We start from the raw sequence: 17,451 nt of genomic DNA on the forward strand, positions 1-17,451 counted from the left end.
GGTGCTTGAAAAGAAATGTTTATTCTGTTATTGGGTACAATATTCTGTATGGGGTAGGCGAAAGTAGGTTTATAGTTCATATGGAAAAAGACATACAGGTTATGATTATTACAGTAGCTTTGTTAACTCAAAAGAATGTCCCTCACAATCGTAAACCTACTTTTGCCCATCCTGTTTATATCAGACTCTTAAAGTTCTTTAAAAAAAAATTTTTTTTTCTTTATTGGTTTTAGAGAGAGAGGGAGAGAGAGAAAGAGAGAGTTAGGGACATTGATGTGAGAAAGAACATTGATTGGTCGCCCCCTGCATGCTCCCCACTGGGGATCTGACCCACAACCTGAACATGTGCCCTGAGGGGGAATCGAATCGGCACCTCTTGGTGCATGGGTCATTGCTGAACCATTGAGCCACACTGGCCAGGCGAGTTAGACTCTTGGTTGATTGTGTTATTAATATGGCCACTCTGCTTTAAAAAAAAAAAAAAATGTTATAGTTCTTCCATTCTTTTGCTTTCAGTATATGTTAGATTTCTTATTAGTAACATATAGTTAGATGATTATAAAAATCTACCCTGCCAGTCTTTTGATTGGCTTATTTGGACCATCTGCACTTAAGGTAATTATTACTACATTAGCACGTAAGTCTGCTATTTTATTATTTGTTTATTTTATGTTTGTTTTTTTTCCCCCTCTTGCTTTCTTTCAGATTACTAGAACATTTTTTAGGATTCCATCTTTTCATAAAATATATTTATAACATTTTTGAGTCTGTCTTGGTATAGTTTTTGTAGGTGGTTGTAGTTATAGAATGCATGTGTGACTTTTAACAGTCTGCTGGTGTCAATATTTTATTCAACTGAGATGTTGAAGTGTCATTTCTATTTAACCTTTTTGTTCTCTACTTTGAAATACAATTGTTTTGTGTATCAGGTGGTTTTATACTTTTTGTTTCAATCATCTGATATGATTTACGAAACTGCTGATAGAAAGATAAGCTGTGTATAGACCTATATTTCTTTTCTTCCTTTTGTTTGGAATTTTTTTTAGCCAGTCTTTATGGATTTCACTGCTAGTGACACATTCTTTCAGTTTTTCTTTTGAGAATGGTTTTAAAAAATGTATACTTTGTTCCTTGCTGTTGCCTAAATGTATTTCCCTAAAATTCATGTGTTGAAATCCTAATGCCCAGTTTGATGGTATTAGGAATTGGAGCCTTTGGGAGATTATTAGGTCATGAGCAAGGAGCCCTTATGAATGGAGTTATGGCTATTGTGAAAGAGGCCCCTCACCTGATATGCTGGGACATTGACCTTGGACTTTTAGCCTCCAGAACTGAGAAGTAAATTTCTGTTGTTTGTAAGCCCCCCCATTTGTTGGTATTTTGTTATAGCAGCCTGAATGGACAAACACATTTCTGAAGAGTAGTTTCACTGGGTATAGAGTTGTTGGTTGGCAGATCTTTTTTTATATATTTTTTTGTATTCAAAAAATGCTGTGCCATTTTTTTGGCTTGTTTCAGATGAGAATTCTGGTGTCATTTGAGTTGTTTTATTATAGGCAATATGTCCTTAAGTTTTTATTTTTTTCATCTTTACTTTTTGAACATTTAATTATTATGTGTCTTGGTGTAAATTTTTTTGAGTTTATTCTGGTTTGGGTTTGCTTAAATTTTTGGATCTGTAAGTTTATATCTGCCATATTTGAGAAGCTTTCAGCCATTATTTCTTCAAATACTGTTTCAGTCCCTCTTTAATTTTTCTTTTGTTCTGGGGCTCCAGTGATATGAATGTTGGGTCTTTAGTTATTGCCCCCTCAGTTTCCCAAGACTGTTAATTTTTTTTTCAGTCTATTTTCTCTCTGTTGTTCAGATTGAGTGAATTCTATTTTTCTGCCCTCAAGTTCATTGATTCTCTTTCTTATCATGTCCATGTTTGTATTGAACCATTCCAGTGAGTTTTAAAGTTTTCTGTTACTGTAGACCCATCTCATCTGTAGTTTTGGTTTCCGTGGTTTTAGTTATCCCTGGTCAACCACATTCTGAAAATATTACAGTTTCCCAACCATCGACATTGTCTGCTGCTGACATTCAACCATAGACGTCATTATGGCTTGATGATCAGGATTAACTGAAGCAGATGATCCTCCTTCTGAGGTATCATTAGAGGTCACTAATAGCCTGATGCTACGTCACAATGCCTATGTCATTCATCTCACTTCATCTCATCACGTATGCATTTTATCATCTTATATCATTACAGAAGAAGGAGGGTGAGTACAGTACAATAAGATAATTTGAGAGAAAGACCACATTCACATACCTTTTATTATAGTATATTGTTATAATTGTTCTATTCCAGTGATTTTCAACCTTTTCATCTCGTGGCACACATAGACTAATTATTAAAATTCTGTGGCACACCAAAAAATATATTTTTTGCTGATCTGATAAAAAAAAGGCATACTTTTGATTTATTCATACTGAATGTCTATTGTGTTGGTTGGTGTCATTTTTTAATTTGACAGTCTAAGGGAAAAGAGGTCAAGTGCCCCTGACTAAATAGTCAGGTATTGCATGTTTTAAAAATTCTTGTGGAACACCAGTGTGCGTCTTGTGACACACCAGTCGAAAATCGCTATTCTATCTTCTTATTAATTATTGTTAATCTCTTCCTGTGTATTATTAGTTATTGTTAATCTCTTCCTGTGCATAGTTTATAAATTAAACTTTATAGGAAAAAGCATAGTATATGTAGGGTTTGTTACAATGTTTCAGGCATTGTCTTGGAACATATCCCTTACCAATAAGGGGGTGACTACTGTATTGTATTTTTTAGTTCTATAGTTTCCTTTTGCTTCTTTTTTTTTTTTTATCCTCACCCGCGGACATTTTTCCATTTTTTGTTCAGATAGAGTGGGAGGGAGAGAGAGGGAGAGAGAGAGAGAGAAACATCGACATGAAGGAACACATCGAGTGGCTACCACCCGCACGACCAACCAGGGCCGGGGACAAACTGCAACCGAGGTACGTGCCCTTAGCGGGAACTGAACCCGGGTCTCTCTGTACCGCAGGCCGACGCTCCAACCGCTGAGCCAAACCGGCCAGGGCCCTTTTGCTTCTTTTTTATAAGTTCTGTTTCTTTGCTGAGATTTTCCATTTTTTCACTTGTTTCAGGAAAATTTATAATTGATAGCTGAAACACTTTTATTATGGTTGCTTTAAAATTTTTGTTAGTTCCAGCAGCTGATTCATGTCTTTGTTGGCCTTAGTTAATTATCTTTTCTCACTCATGATTTTCTTGGGTCATTTCTATTTATCTATGATGTTAGGAGTTTCTGGGCCCTGTTTACATTTTTTAATTTAGCTAGCAGTCAGTTACTCAATTTAGGTTTAGCATACAGGTCTTGGCTCATTTTTGTGGGCTGTGGTTCCAATGACAGTTTAATTTTCAGGGCCTTTATGGTCATCTTGATTTGTTGGGTGTTGCTGGGTTCCCACTGGTCCTTGCTGGTGCTTCCTGAGAGAGCCAAAGGGATTTCCCCATGCTGGGCTTCTGGGTATCTCTAGGTAGGAGAGGATTGTAGGATCCTCATACTGGCTCCCCGTACCCCAACATTTTTCCCTGTTCCCACATCTCTGGTTGGGCCCAAACTGAGTTGCATGCTCTGGCTGGGTCCCTCAGTTTTGCCTATTTTGCCTCTGTATCTCTTGATAGAAAATAGGAGTCTCAGACCAGGTGGGGAAGGAAGCATGGCTTCCCCTGGTGTTTGCTGTTGGCTGGGCTTCCAGTTGATCTCTCTCTCTCTCCGTTTTTTTTTTTATCCTCACCCGAGGACACTTTTGCATTTATCTTCAGATAGAGCAGGAGGGAGAGGGGAAGGACGAGCGAGAGAGAAACATTGATGTGAGAGAGACACATCGACTGACTGCCACCCACATGACCCCAACCAGGCCGGAGACAAACCGCAACTGAGGTACGTGCCCTTAGCGGAAACCGAACCCAGGACTCTCTGGTCCACAGGCCGATGCTCTAACCACTGAGCAAAACTGGCCAGGGCTCCAGTTGATCTCTCTCAATATTGCAGAAGGACTCCCATTTAATTTGGGGGAAGAATGTGATTATCTGGTTTGCTTTCAATAGCTGAATTGGTGGTTGGGAAGGGTCAGTCTGGATTGCTTTCTTTTGGGTGTAGGAAGTTAAAATACCATGCTGTTCTTTTGTTTCTCCAGTCCTTAAGGTCCCAAACTGGTTTGCTGCCTTCTTACCTCTTTTCAGAGTTTTTCTTTGGTTGTCTCTTGTGTTATTTTCATGATTTATAGCAGTGTTGGTGAGGAGGGACAGGGAAAAACAAATCTATGCCATGCTAGCCTATCTTTAATTTTTGTGAACATGCGTGTTCTCCCTCCAGTGGATTATTTCAGTTTTGAAAATAATGGTATGTGCAATGTGCTTTGTGATGTTTTAAGCACTATATAAATCTTTGCTTCAATTGTAATCGCAATATTGGACACCTAAGAAGTTTTTGGGAGGTCAGTTATAACCAATTCAAGAAGGTGCCAGGGAATAGGTGCATGCTATATTCTTTCCTTTTTTATCTTCACCTGAGGATATGTTTATTGATTTGAAAGAGAGAGAGAGAGAAAAACATTGATCAGCTGCCTCTTGCATGCGCCCTGACCCAAGGTCAGACTCACAGCACAGGTATGTGCCCCGACTTGAGAATGGAACCTGTAACCCCCTGTTGTATGAAATGATGCTCCAACCAACTGAGCCATCAGTCCAGGGCAGTGCATGCTATTTTACTATGCCTCTATCACATAAATAGACTTTTGTTATGTAGTTAATTAGAATGAGGTTATAAAGTCTGGGTATATATTTATTTTTTAATCCTCACCCGAGGATATTTTTGTATTTTTCTTCAGATAGAGTGGGAGGGAGAGAAAGAGAGAGAGAGAGTGAGGGACACATCGACTGGTTGCCTCTTTCACAGTCTCAACCAGGGTTAGGGATGAACCCCAACTGAGGGATGTGCCCTCCTTGGCCGGAATCAAACCCGTGATTCATTCATTGGTCCATGGGCTGACGCTCTACCACTGAGCCAAACTGGCCAGGGCATGCATGTATGGGTATATTTTTTAAAGATTGTTTAATAGATTATTTGTATGTAAGATATTTAATAATTTCAATAATACATAATAGTATATTAATATTAATAAATAATTTCAAAACAGTACTGTAAATCTTTTATTATGTTACTAATTCATAGATTGAAAAGTAAAGATAAGATAAAATGTCTTTCATTTACATTTCCTAGCTTTCTACTTAATAAATTGACCCCAAATAAGAAAATGTCTCTTCTACATTAGTAGAAGCTAATGTTTCAAAACAATGAGTTAACTCACTAAGTCAGCTTCTGTTAAAGAAAACCACTATCTCACTAACATGTTTCATGAATTGTTCAGATTTAATACAGTTACTGCAATTACAGAGAAGTCACTGGGCTCCCTTTGTAGCCACTTCATGAGATATTCTTTGATTGACTCTTATGGCAAGTCTTAGCTTCTTAATCATATCAAAAACCATTTCCTTTACATTATGGTCACACCTCAACATTGTGTCTGGTGCCTGCTGTAGTTCTGGACACCAGACACACTGTGTTCGAGACAGGAGTTTAGAGTGCTTTTGAATAAGGTGAAAATTGTCAAAAGATGAACTGGCTTTTAATGAACCATATACAAGTTTTTAAATAAAACTATTTAATTATATTTTATATTAGAAGTAATAATCATAGTTTCCTTTTATCTTTTAGTTTTAATAACATTTTAATGTTATGTTTTTATTCACAGAATCAACACTTTAAAAATAAAATTAAATAAATTAAATTCTATAATTTTTTGTAGGTTTCTCTTATTACAGTAGAATAATTTTTGTGTTATAAAATCAGATTAATTTAATTTTCTGTTTATTTTCATAGTAACTGCTTATAGATAGCATTTTAATTTCAAATTTTGTGTTCATTGATGTTAGACTTTAAAGATTTTTTTTTTAAATCCTTACCCGAGGACATTTTTCCATTTTTTGTTCAGATAGAGTGGGAAGTAGAGAGAGAGAGAGAAAGAGAAAAACATCGACGTGAAAGAGACACATTGAATGGCTACCTCCCGCACAACCCAACCAGGGCCGGGGACAAACTGTAACCGAGGTATGTGCCTTTGGTGGGAACCAAACCCGGGTCTCTCTGGACCACAGGCTGATGCTCTAACCACTGAGCAAAACCGGCCAGGGCTAGACTTCAAAGTTTTTTTTTTTGATTCTCAGACCATTGCAAAGAGTAACATTAAATTTATTTTAACTTGGGAATGACCTCTCTTTTCTGTGTTAGAATAAACATTTATTAGGAGGCAGAGGAATCTGATTGAAGTCTTCAACTTGACACTTAGGTGTTGTGAAACCTTAGGGTACTTAACCCATTGAACCCCAGTTTCATCATGTATAGAACAGAGAAAAACAATAATAATGTCCAGGTGACATGTGAAAGCACTTTGTAAACCGTGAAGGGCTTTGTCAGGCTATGGTTATATTGTCTTGGAGGAGATCATTTGAAAACTTGCCTGAGTGATCTTGATCATCATAGTACAGAATATTTTGTGATTCTTTACAAAATTAATATTTATTTAGAGAAAATTTATGGACAAATAAAGCAGCTATTTTTTTTTTTTAAAGTTTAGTGGCTTACTAATTTTAAAAACTAATTTTTGTTAGTAAATTTGGGAAAGGATAACATTGTTACATTCCCGTTGTGATAGGTTTGATTTTGGGGAGGTATCTTCCCTCAGTGGTTGATTTAGCTATAAAGGTCAGTTCTGTCTCTTCAGTGGTTTATGATCTAAAGAGTTTATAAAAATGCTTACTGTTGTGTTCTCTAATGTGGATGGACAGTTGGTTTCTTGGTTAACGAATGTTTTCTGGTTAGGGAATTTGAAAAAGTCAAGGGCATGTGAAAATTTTCAGTTGATGACTTTATTTTACTCCAATTATCTTTTAAGAATTTGATTACTCTTTTGTAAGATTTTCTTTCTCAGCAAAGTGGATTAATTATAGTAATTGCAAAGTTGATAAGATTTTGGCTTGATTTTTGGTGAGAGTAGAAATGGAAAATGGTTTAGCAAAACCTGAGTAGGGTAATTTCTGGGATGGTTGGTTTGAATTTGTTGGGCTATCATTCCTCTTCAGGATAGATCTGGTCATGAAAAATATGTATACCGTTAGACCATCATTTAGATAGAGTTTTTAAAAGAACATACACGTTTGTGCTTTGTTACTATATAGTGATTCTAATTATAGTCATAGAAATAGTCATAGAAATGTCTTACTTGGAACAAGCTGTTTTTCCTTGACTTTCATTTAGAAAGCATCATTAAGTCACAGAAGTGAAAACTAATATAAAATTAGCTCTGGCCGGTTTGGCTCAGCGGTTAGAGCGTCAGCCTGCGGTCCAGAGAGACCCGGGTTCGGTTCCTGCTAAGGGCACGTGCCTCAGTTGCAGTTTGTCTCCGGCCCTGGTTGGGTTGTGCAGGTGGCAACCACTCGATGTGTCCCTTTCACTTCAATGTTTCTTTCTCTCTCTCTCTCTCTCTCTCTCCCCCCCCTCCCTCCCTCTTTCCCTCCCTCCCTCCTTTTCTCCCTCCCACCCTACCTGAACAAAAAAATGGAAAAATGTCCTCGGGTGAGGATAAAAAAAAAACAAAAACAAACAAACAAAAAACTAATATAAAATTAGAACTTGACTAAACATGTTGTTTAAATGATGATCTAGTTAAAAGAGGCTAAAGTACTTTTAGCTAAATTTTTTTTTCTTTCAGATTCTTATGCTATGTGTGCTAATATTCTTTCTTTGCTTTGGGGTTTTTCTCAATGACATTTAAAAGCAGAGGTTGCCTTTTTATTTGACAGTGCTTGTGGAAACAAAAAGTAAAAAATTTGTAAGCATATATATTTCAATGACTTTAAAAATGAGGCTTGCCCTGGCCCATTTGGCTCAGCGGTTAGAGTGTCAGCCCGTGGAGCAGAGAGTCCCGGGTTCAGTTCCTGATAAGGGCACGTGCCTCGGTTGCAGTTTGTCCCTGGCCCCGGTTGGGGTCGTATGGGTGGCAACCGGTTGATATGTTTCTCTCGCATTGATGTTTCTCTCTCTCTTTCTCCCTCTCTTCCTCCAGCTCTATCTGAAGATAAATGAAAAAAAATAAAATAAAATAAGGCTTTAGAGCCCAGCTGGAGTGGCTCAGTTGTTTGACCAGTGTCTTTTGCACCAAAAGGTTGCCGGTTTGATTCCTGGTCAGGGTATATACCTGGGTTGTGGGTTTGATCCCTGGTGCGGACCCATACTGGAACTGATCGATGTTTACATCTTGCATTGATGTTTCTCTACCCCCATCTCTAGCTCTCCCTCTCCCTCCTTCTCTGTCTCTGTCTCTCTCTCCCTCTTCCTCTCTCTAAGCATGTCTCTGGGTGAGGATTAAAATAAAAAAATTTAAAAAGAGAGGCTTAATTAACCAAAATTTCTGTTTATGGATTTAGACTTTGAGGGTGTATTACTTTGTGTATGTGTTCATATGGGAGAGAGGCATGTTTACTTTTCCTTCTTGCTTCACTATTTTTTGTTTCCTTCCATTTTAACATGTCTAGTTATGTTCTTTGATACATGGCGGCCTTAATTTAGGCCTTTCAGTAAAAAGTGATGCGAGAAGGTGAGTAGGCTTTTTGTGGAAATGTTTTAAACAAAAAATTAACATTTCAAAAACACCCAGTTTGTAGATGTCACCATATTATGTGATAACATATGTAATATGATTGTGGACTAGATATATCAAATCAACTTTTTAGAAGACTCATAATGTAATACTAAAATGTATAACTAGGAGACATTTCTTGTATGCAGACTTTGCCACACTTTTATTGTCAGCTTTATTCCTGTCAGCTGTGATAGAAATTCTGAAAGTTGAATATAGTAAAGAACATTAGAATAGTGAATAGCAATGTAGTACAGATACAGTTTTGCTTGGCTTTACCTATTTTGTTTTGTTTTTTAAATCTTCACTGGAGGATAGTTTTCTTTTTACCTTCAGATAGAGGGGGGAGGGGGGCGGAGAAAGAAAGAAACAGAAACAGAAACATCCACTGGTTGGTTGACTTCTGCACAACCCCTACCAGTGCCCGAGATGAACCGCAACTGAGGTAAGAGCCCTTGGCTGGAATGGGGCGAATAACCGCTGAGCCAAACCGGCCAGGGCCCTGTTCGTTTTTTCTTAATTTATATTTTTAGAGAGAGAGGAAGGGAGAGAGAGATAGAAACATCTATGTGAAAGATAAACATTGAACAGCTGCCTCCTGCTCGCCCCCTACTGGGGGTTGAGCCTGAAACCTGGGCATGTGCCCTCACCAGAAATTGAACCAGGACCTCTCAGTCCATGGGAGGTTGCTCAATCCACTGATCGTACACTGTGGGAGCTGCTTTACCTGTTTGTAATGTCTACCACAGTACAGCCATGTGCTGCATGTTTCCTGCAGTGATGGACAACATTTTCAACCTTAGTCCCCTAAGATTATACTGGAACTGAAAAATTCTTATTACCTAGTGACAGTGGAGCTGAAAAATTCCTATGACCTAGTGATGCCCTTGTCTCCTAAGGACCTAGTAGTCCTGACTTCCTAACATAACACATTACACAAATACCATTGCTTTACAGTTGTCCAGTGTTCAGTACAGTACCATGCTGTACAGGTTTGTAGGGAAACAGAATTTGTTGCCCCAGAATGTCTATTTGGCATAAGGGTTATTTTAGGCCGGTTAATTTTAAGAAATTGCAGACATAGGAGAAGTTCTGAAAACCATGTAGAAGTTACCCTTTGTAAAAGATATTTACATTTGTAAGGGAAATTTCCATTTGTAAGGGTGTCTCCCTTATGTTCCTGGGAGGGGGCAGGGATGAAGGGTATCACTTTAGAAGACAACTCTCCCAAACAACCTTATCCTTGTTTATTGTGCTTTTTCTGGTAACCTCCCATAAATGACTCCCTCCAGTCATATCTTCTTTTGTCTTCAGTGAAGATAGTATTTAAAGTGGTGGCTTCAGCCATTTTGGTGAGTTACCCAGTTTCCCTTGGTTTTTCCCATGTGTACAGGAGGTATGCATGTTATTAAACTTTTGTTAATCTGTTTTATTACAGGGTTGTCTCAGCCAAGAATCTAGAAGTGTAGAGGGGAAATTATTTTTCCTCCCCTACAGCCTAGGTGTGTAGTAGGTTACACCATCTAGGTTTGTCTAAGTGCACTCTGTGAAGTTTGCCCAGTGATGAAATAGCCTAATGACACATTTCTTAGAATGTATCCCTATTGTTAAGTGACATGTAATGGTAATATATTTTATGGCTTTTGTTATCTTTTTGATACTATTGTTACTGGCGGAAGTGGGGTGTCCTTGTCACTGCCACCTGTTGCTCATGGGGATGGAATTCTTGGGATATCCCAAGAAAAAGAATTTTCTGAGATTCGCATGGGAGAACAAGTGATTTTTATGTCTGTGGAATTACATCCATGAGTTTCCAAGTCCCTTTTCCCCTCAGTTCCACCATAAAAGAAGTGTAGCATTGGATTCAGTAAGGCTAGAACCAGAGTCAGTGTCCAGAGTTTCCATTCCCTATTGGAGCAGTGTTCAGTCCAGCATCAGGCTAGCTTAGTTTGTGTTCCACGCTGCAGTTCATCAGTCCATTGCGTGTGGGGTCTGCAAGGCCACATGGTTGTGGAGGAAGCGGGCGGGGGGGAGGGGCACGAATGCAAGAAGCAGGAACCAAAGAGCTGAGTCACAAGACCTATAAGAGCCAAGCACAACAAGAGAATTCCTTTTTTTTTTTTTTTTTATCATCACCTGAGGACATTTTTCCATTTTTTGTTCAGATAGAGTGGGAGGGAGGGAGAGGAAGAGAGAGAGAGAGAGGGAGAAAAACATCGATGTGAAAGGGACACATCGAATGGCTGCCACCTGCACGACCAACCAGGGCCGGGGACAAACTGCAACCGAGGTACATGCCCTTAGCGGGAACCGAACCCGGGTCTCTCTGGACCGCAGGCTGATGCTCTAACTGCTGAGCCAAACCGGCCAGGGTGAGAATTTATTTATTTATTTATTTTTTTTTTATCCTCACCCGAGGACATTTTTCCATTTTTTGTTCAGATACAGCGGGAGGGAGAGAGAGAGGAAGAGAGAGAGAGAGAAACATCGATGTGAAGGGACACATCGAGTGGCTGCCACCCGCACGACCAACCAGGGCCCGGGACAAACTGCAACCGAAGTACGCGCCCTTAGCGGGAACCGAACCCGGGTCTCTCCGGACCGCAGGCCGACGCTCTAACCGCTGAGCCAAACTGGCCAGGGCGAGAATTTCTTTATTAAAAGCATTATGTCTTCTCTAATTTTCATGGGTTTGCAGTGGCCAAACCCATTCTGGCAAGTGATCTCTGTTCCTAGGTGTGACTGATAGGCACCTTCCCTGAGTCACCCTGACTTTACTGCACATGTGGCTATCTCCCCTTTGTTAGACCCCTTCCCTCATTGTTTTGCAGGGAATGGGAAGTGTGAAATTGTAGCTTCCTGGAGAAGCTACCCAAATGACATGCCTATGTGTGGCTTTCCCTTTTCTCCTATCCTGTAATTAATAACTACTAGCTAATTACAACAGTATCACTATCACTATATAAATTTTAAAAGTTTTACAGTCAGTTACACCTCGGTTCAGTTCTTGAACATCTCCCATCTTGAACAGTTAGGTTCTTGACCAAGTTGTTTATAGAAAATCTGTTTACATTTTAACTTCCATTCTTGACCTGACAACCCTTTCATGACAAAAAATGTCTCTCAGGCCACAAAGGAGAGAATGGGCCAGAATGAGTCATTTTACAGCTAAACTTTGCCTTTTTAACATTTGAGGAAATTGTGTTGTGAATATTTTTATGTGTTTTTCTTTCTTTTTTACTTTTGCTGCTGGCAAAATGGATGGTTAGCACAAATTTAAAACATAAAGAGGCTGTCAAGAGTGCTAATGCTGCTAAGGTTATGAAAAAAACTATGATGACACGAAGTGGAAGAAGTAGATAAACTTGTTGATTTGTATAAACTAAAAGAAGTTAACCAGTGACAGCATTTTGAAGGCAGTGTTAAGTGGAAAAGTGAAGATGCTGGATGCTGACTTCCTGAGAGACACCCTGAACCAAGTGCTGAAAGCGATTTGTTTAAGGCTAGTAAGAGGTGGTTCCATAAATTTAAGAAAAAAGTTTTATATAGGTTCAACATTATATTAGACATGTACAGTATATAAGAAAGGTTAAAACAGGGAAATAATTTGGGGTACTGGAAGGAATTAATTCAATTTACATTATTTCTAATGGGAAAAACATGATTTGGTGTTTGAACAAATTGCTACTTCAACAGGCTTCTGGAACAAATTAAGTTCGAGAATTGAAGTTCTGCTGTATATGCTCTTTTGAATGTCTGGGAACAAAACTTTGAGACAGGCAATTAAGAACTTAATAGAAATAAATTTTTTTAATATTAATTAATTAATTATTGTTACAGATGTTTCTCCTTTCCCCTCCACCCTCCCCGCCCTGTCCCCAGCTTTGTTGTCCATGTCCATTGTTCATGCATGCATGCATATAAGTTCTGTGGTTTATCCCCCCAACCCCCTCTTCTGGGGATTGTCAGTCTGTACCCCACTTCCAACTCTCTGGGACTACCCCGTTCCTCAGACTGTTATGTTCCTTATATTCCACAAATAAGTGAGATCATGTGATATTTGTCTTTCTCTGCTTGGCTTGTTTCGCTTAGGATAATACTCTCCAGGTTCCTCTATGTCGTCTCAAAGGATAAGAGATCTTGCTTTCTTACCGCTGCATAGTACTCCATTGTGTATATGTACCACAGCTTTTTTATCCATTCGTCTACTGGTGGACACTTGGGCTGTTTCCAGATCTTAGCTATTGTAAATAGTGCTGCTATGAACATGGGGGTACATATATTCTTCCTGATTGGTGTTTCAGGCTTCTTAGGGTATATTCCCAGCAGTGGGATCACTGGGTCAAATGGAAGTTCAATTTTTAATTTTTTGAGGTAGCACCATATTGTTTTCCATAGCGGCTGCACCAGTCTGCATTCCCACCAGCAGTGTAATAGAGTCCCCTTTTCTCCACACCCTCGCCAACACTTGTTGTTTGATGCTTTGTTGATGGCGGCCATGCTGACAGGTGTGCAGTGATGCCTCATTGTTGTTTTAATTTGCATCTCTCTGATGATTACTGATGTTGAGCATTTCTTCGTATGTCTCTTAGCCATTTGTATGTCCTGTTTGGAGAGGTGTCTATTTAGTTCCTCTGCCCATTTTTTAATTGGGTTCTTTGTCTTCCTTTTGTTGAGTTGTATGAGCACTCTCTATATATTGGAAATTAACCCTTATCTGATATATCATTGGCAATTATGCTCTCCCATAGAGTGGGTTGCCTTTCCATTTTAGTGGTTGTTTCTTTTGCTGTGCAGAAGCTTTTGAGTTTGATGTAGTCCCATGTGTTCATTTTCTCCTTTATTTCTGTTGCCTTAGGTGATGTATCAGTGAAAATTCTGCTGTGTATGATGTCCGAAATTTTGTTGCTTACATTTTCTTCTAGGATTTTTATGGATTCATGAGTCACATTTAAGTCTTTTATCCATTTTGAGTTTATTCTTGTGTAGGGTGTAAGTTGATGGTCTAGTTTCATTTTTTTGCATGTAGCTGTCCAATTTTCCTAACACCATTTATTAAAGAGGCTGTCTTTACTCCACTGTATGCTCTTGCCCCCTTTGTCAAATATTAATTGAGCATATTGTCTTGGGTCCATTGCTGGGTTCTCTATTCTGTTCCATTGATCTATCTGTCTGTTCTTGTGCCAGTACCAGGCTGTTTTGATTACAGTGGCTTTGTAGTATAACCTGGTATCTGGTCATGTGATCCCTCCTACTTTGTTCTTCTTTTTCAAGATTGGTGTGGCTATTCAAGGTCTTTTTTGGTTCCATATGAACTTTTGAAGTATTTGTTCTGGTTCTGTGAAGTATGTCGTTGGTATTTTGATGGGGATTGCATTGAATCTGTAGATTGCTTTGGGTAGTATGGACATTTTAATGATGTTAATTCTTCCAATCCATGAACAAGGTATGTGCTTCCACTTTTTTATATCTTTCTCTATTTTTTTTTTTTTCAATGACTTGTAGTTTTCTGTGAATAGGTCCTTTATTTCTTTGGTTAAGTTTATTCCTAGGTACCTTAATTTTTTTGCCACAGTGGTAAATGGGATTGCTTTCTTAGTTTCTCTTTCTGTGAGTTCACCATTGGTGTGTAAGAATGCCATCGATTTCTTGACGTTAATTTTGTATCCTACTTTGTCAAATTCATTTATTAAGTCTAGTAAATTTTTGATGGTGTCTTTGGGGTTCTCTATGTGTAATATCATGTCATCTGCAAATAATGACAGTTTCACTTCCTCCTTTCCAATTTGGATCCCTTTGATTTTTCCTTCGTGTCTAATTGCTGTGGCTAAGACTTCCAGTACTATGTTAAATAAGAGTGGCAAAAGTGGGCATCCGTGTCTTGTTCCTGTTTTTAAGGGAAATGCTTTTAGTTTTTGCCCATTGAGTATGATGTTGGCTGTAGGTCTTTCATGTATGGCCTTTATTATGTCGAGATATTTCTCTATTCCCACATTGCTGAGCCTTTTTTTATCAGAAATGGGTGCTGGATTTTGTTGAATGCTTTTTCAGCGTCTATTGATATGATCATGTGATTTTTATCTTTCATTTTGTGTATGTGGTGTATGACATTTATTGATTTGCGAATATTGTACTAGCCTTGTATCCCTGGGATGAATCCTGCTTGGTCATGGTGAATAATTTTTTTGATGTATTGCTGGATTCCATTGGCTAGTATTTTGTTCAGGATTTTGGCGTCTATGTTCATCAGGGATATTGGCCTGTAGTTTTCTTTCTTTGTAGTGTCTTTTTCTGGTTTTGGAATTAGAATTATGCTGGCCTCATAAAACGAGTTTGGAAGTCTTCCTTCTTGAGTTTTTTGAAATAGTTGGAGGAGAATGGGTATTAGTTCTTCTTTGAATGTTCGGTAAAATTTCCCTGAGAAGCCGTCCGGGCCTGGGCTTTTGTTTGTCCGGGAGAGTCTTGATTACATCTTCAATTTCTTTTGCTGTTATTGGTCTGTTCAAGTTTTCTATCTCTTCCCGGTTCAGTTTTGGGAGACTATGTCTTTCTAGAAATTTGTCCATTTCGCTTAGATTGTCGAATTTGTTGCCATATAAGTGTTCATAATATTTGTTAACGATCCTTTGTATTTCTCTGATGTCAGTTATTACTTCTTCTCTTTCATTTCTGATTTTGTGTATTTTTTTTCTCTCTCTTTGTTTCTTGGTGAGTCTATCTAAGGGTCCATCAATCTTGTTTATCCTTTCAGAAAACCAGCTCTTTGTTTCATTGATCCTTTGAATTGTTTTTTTGGTCTCCATGTCATTTATTACTGCTCTGATATTTACTATTTTCTTTCTTCTACTTGCTCTGGGTTTTGTTTTTTGTTTGTTTGTTTGCTTTCTAGTTCTTTAAGTTGTGAGGTTAGATAGTCTATTAGAAATGTTTCTTGTTTTTTGAGGTAGGCCTGTAGTGCTATGAACTTTTCTCTCACAACTGCTTTCACTGCATCCCATAGATTTTGTGTTGTTGTGTGTTCATTTTCATTGGTTTCCAGGAAGTTTTTTATTTCTTTCTTAATCTTCATGGTAACCCACTCATTGTTCAATAATGTGCTATTTAGCCTCCCATGTTTTCAAATGTCTTTGCATGTTCTTGTTGCAAATGATTTCTAGTTTCATGCCATTGTGATCTGAGAAGATGCTTGATATGATTTCAGTCTTCTTGAACTTGTAGAGACTTAGTTTGTGCCTTAATATGTGGTCTGTCTTTGAGAATGTCCCATGTGCACTTGAGAAGAATGTGAATTCTGCATTTTTGGGGTGTAATATCTGTAGATATCTATTAAATTCATTTTATCTAGCACTTCATTTAGAGTCTGTGTTTCCTTGTTAATTTTTTGTCTAGATGATCTATCCAGTGATATCAGCAGGGTGTTGATTGTAGTGCTGTTGGTTTCTCCTTTGAAGTCCTCCAAAAGATTTTTAATATATGTTGGTGCTCCTAAATTATCAAGGTTATATCTTCCTGTTGGATAGGTCGTTTCAATATTATGTAGTGGCCTTCTTTGTCTCTAGTTATGGCCTTCATTTTGAAATCTATTTTATCAGATATGAGTATTGCTACCCCAGCTATTTTTTCCTTTCCCTTTGCTTGGAAGATACTTTTCCATCCCATCACTTTCAACCTATGTGAGTCTTTTGTTGTGAGGTGGGTCTCTTTTAAACAACATATAGATGAGTCATGCTTTCTTATCCAATCAGCTACTCTGTCTTTTTATCAGAACATTCAGTCCATTTACATCTAAGGTGATTATTGATATGTACTTATTTATTGACATTTTTGATTAGTGTGGTTCCACTTTTCTTTCTATTTCTTCTACTAATTACAGCAGTCCTTTTAACATTTCTTGCAGTGCTTTTTTTGTGTTAATGTATTCACTTAGCCTTTTTTTTTTTTTTTTGTTATTTGACCCTCTATTTTGGATGATAGCCTTGCTGGATAGAGCAGTCTTGGATTCAGATCCTTATTTTTTTATGACCTTGATTACTTCATGCCACTCCCTTCTGGCCTGTAGTGTTTCTGTTGAGAAGTCAGCTGAGAGCCTTATGGGGTTTCCTTTGTGGGTAACCTGTTGCTTATTTCTTGCTGCCTTTAGGATTCTCTCTTTGTCTTTAATTTTTGACATTTTAATTACTATGTGTCTTGGTATGGGCCTGTTTGGGTTCTTCTTACTTGAGGCTCTCTGTGCTTCGTGAACTTGAATGCCTTCTTTCTTCACCAAATTAAGGAAGTTTTCTGCCACTATTTCTTCAAATATACTCTCTAACCCTAGCTCATTTTCTTCCTCGGGGATTCCTTTGATGCGAATATTATTATGTTTCCAGTTGTCCCACAGTTCTCTTAAGCTGTCTTCCTTTTTAATTGTTGTTTCCTTTTGGTTTTCTGATTGGATGATTTTTTTTCTACCCTGTCTTCTGATTCACTGAGCCGGTCCTCAGCTTCCTTTACTCTGCTGGTTAGTCCTTCCAATGTGTTTTTAATTTCTGCTATGTCATTCTTCATTTCCATGTGGTTGGTTTTCAATGTTTCTATATCTTTACTCATGGTGCTGATGTCCTTACTCATGCTGTTGAGCTTCCTCAAGATCATGTCTCTGAACTCTACCTCTGATAATTTGCT

General features: G+C 38.2%; 1 protein-coding gene across 3 annotated transcripts in view; it reads left to right on the plus strand.

Moving 5' to 3' along the window:
• The window catches only part of ZNF148 (zinc finger protein 148), a 146,099-nt gene that overhangs the window by 29,702 nt on the left and 98,946 nt on the right, over positions 1-17,451 (plus strand). The window contains exon 1 of one of the 3 annotated variants that reach the window (XM_036243887.1): positions 10,266-10,289. The exons of the other annotated variants lie outside the window; for them this stretch is intronic. The gene's annotated coding sequence lies outside the window, so the exon portion shown is untranslated. Of the gene's footprint in view, positions 1-10,265; positions 10,290-17,451 lie in introns of those variants that run through there. 3 annotated transcript variants of the gene reach the window in all.

Source organism: Molossus molossus, unplaced genomic scaffold (genome assembly GCF_014108415.1).
Source record: "Molossus molossus isolate mMolMol1 unplaced genomic scaffold, mMolMol1.p scaffold_m16_p_5, whole genome shotgun sequence".
Taxonomy (NCBI): domain Eukaryota; kingdom Metazoa; phylum Chordata; class Mammalia; order Chiroptera; family Molossidae; genus Molossus; species Molossus molossus.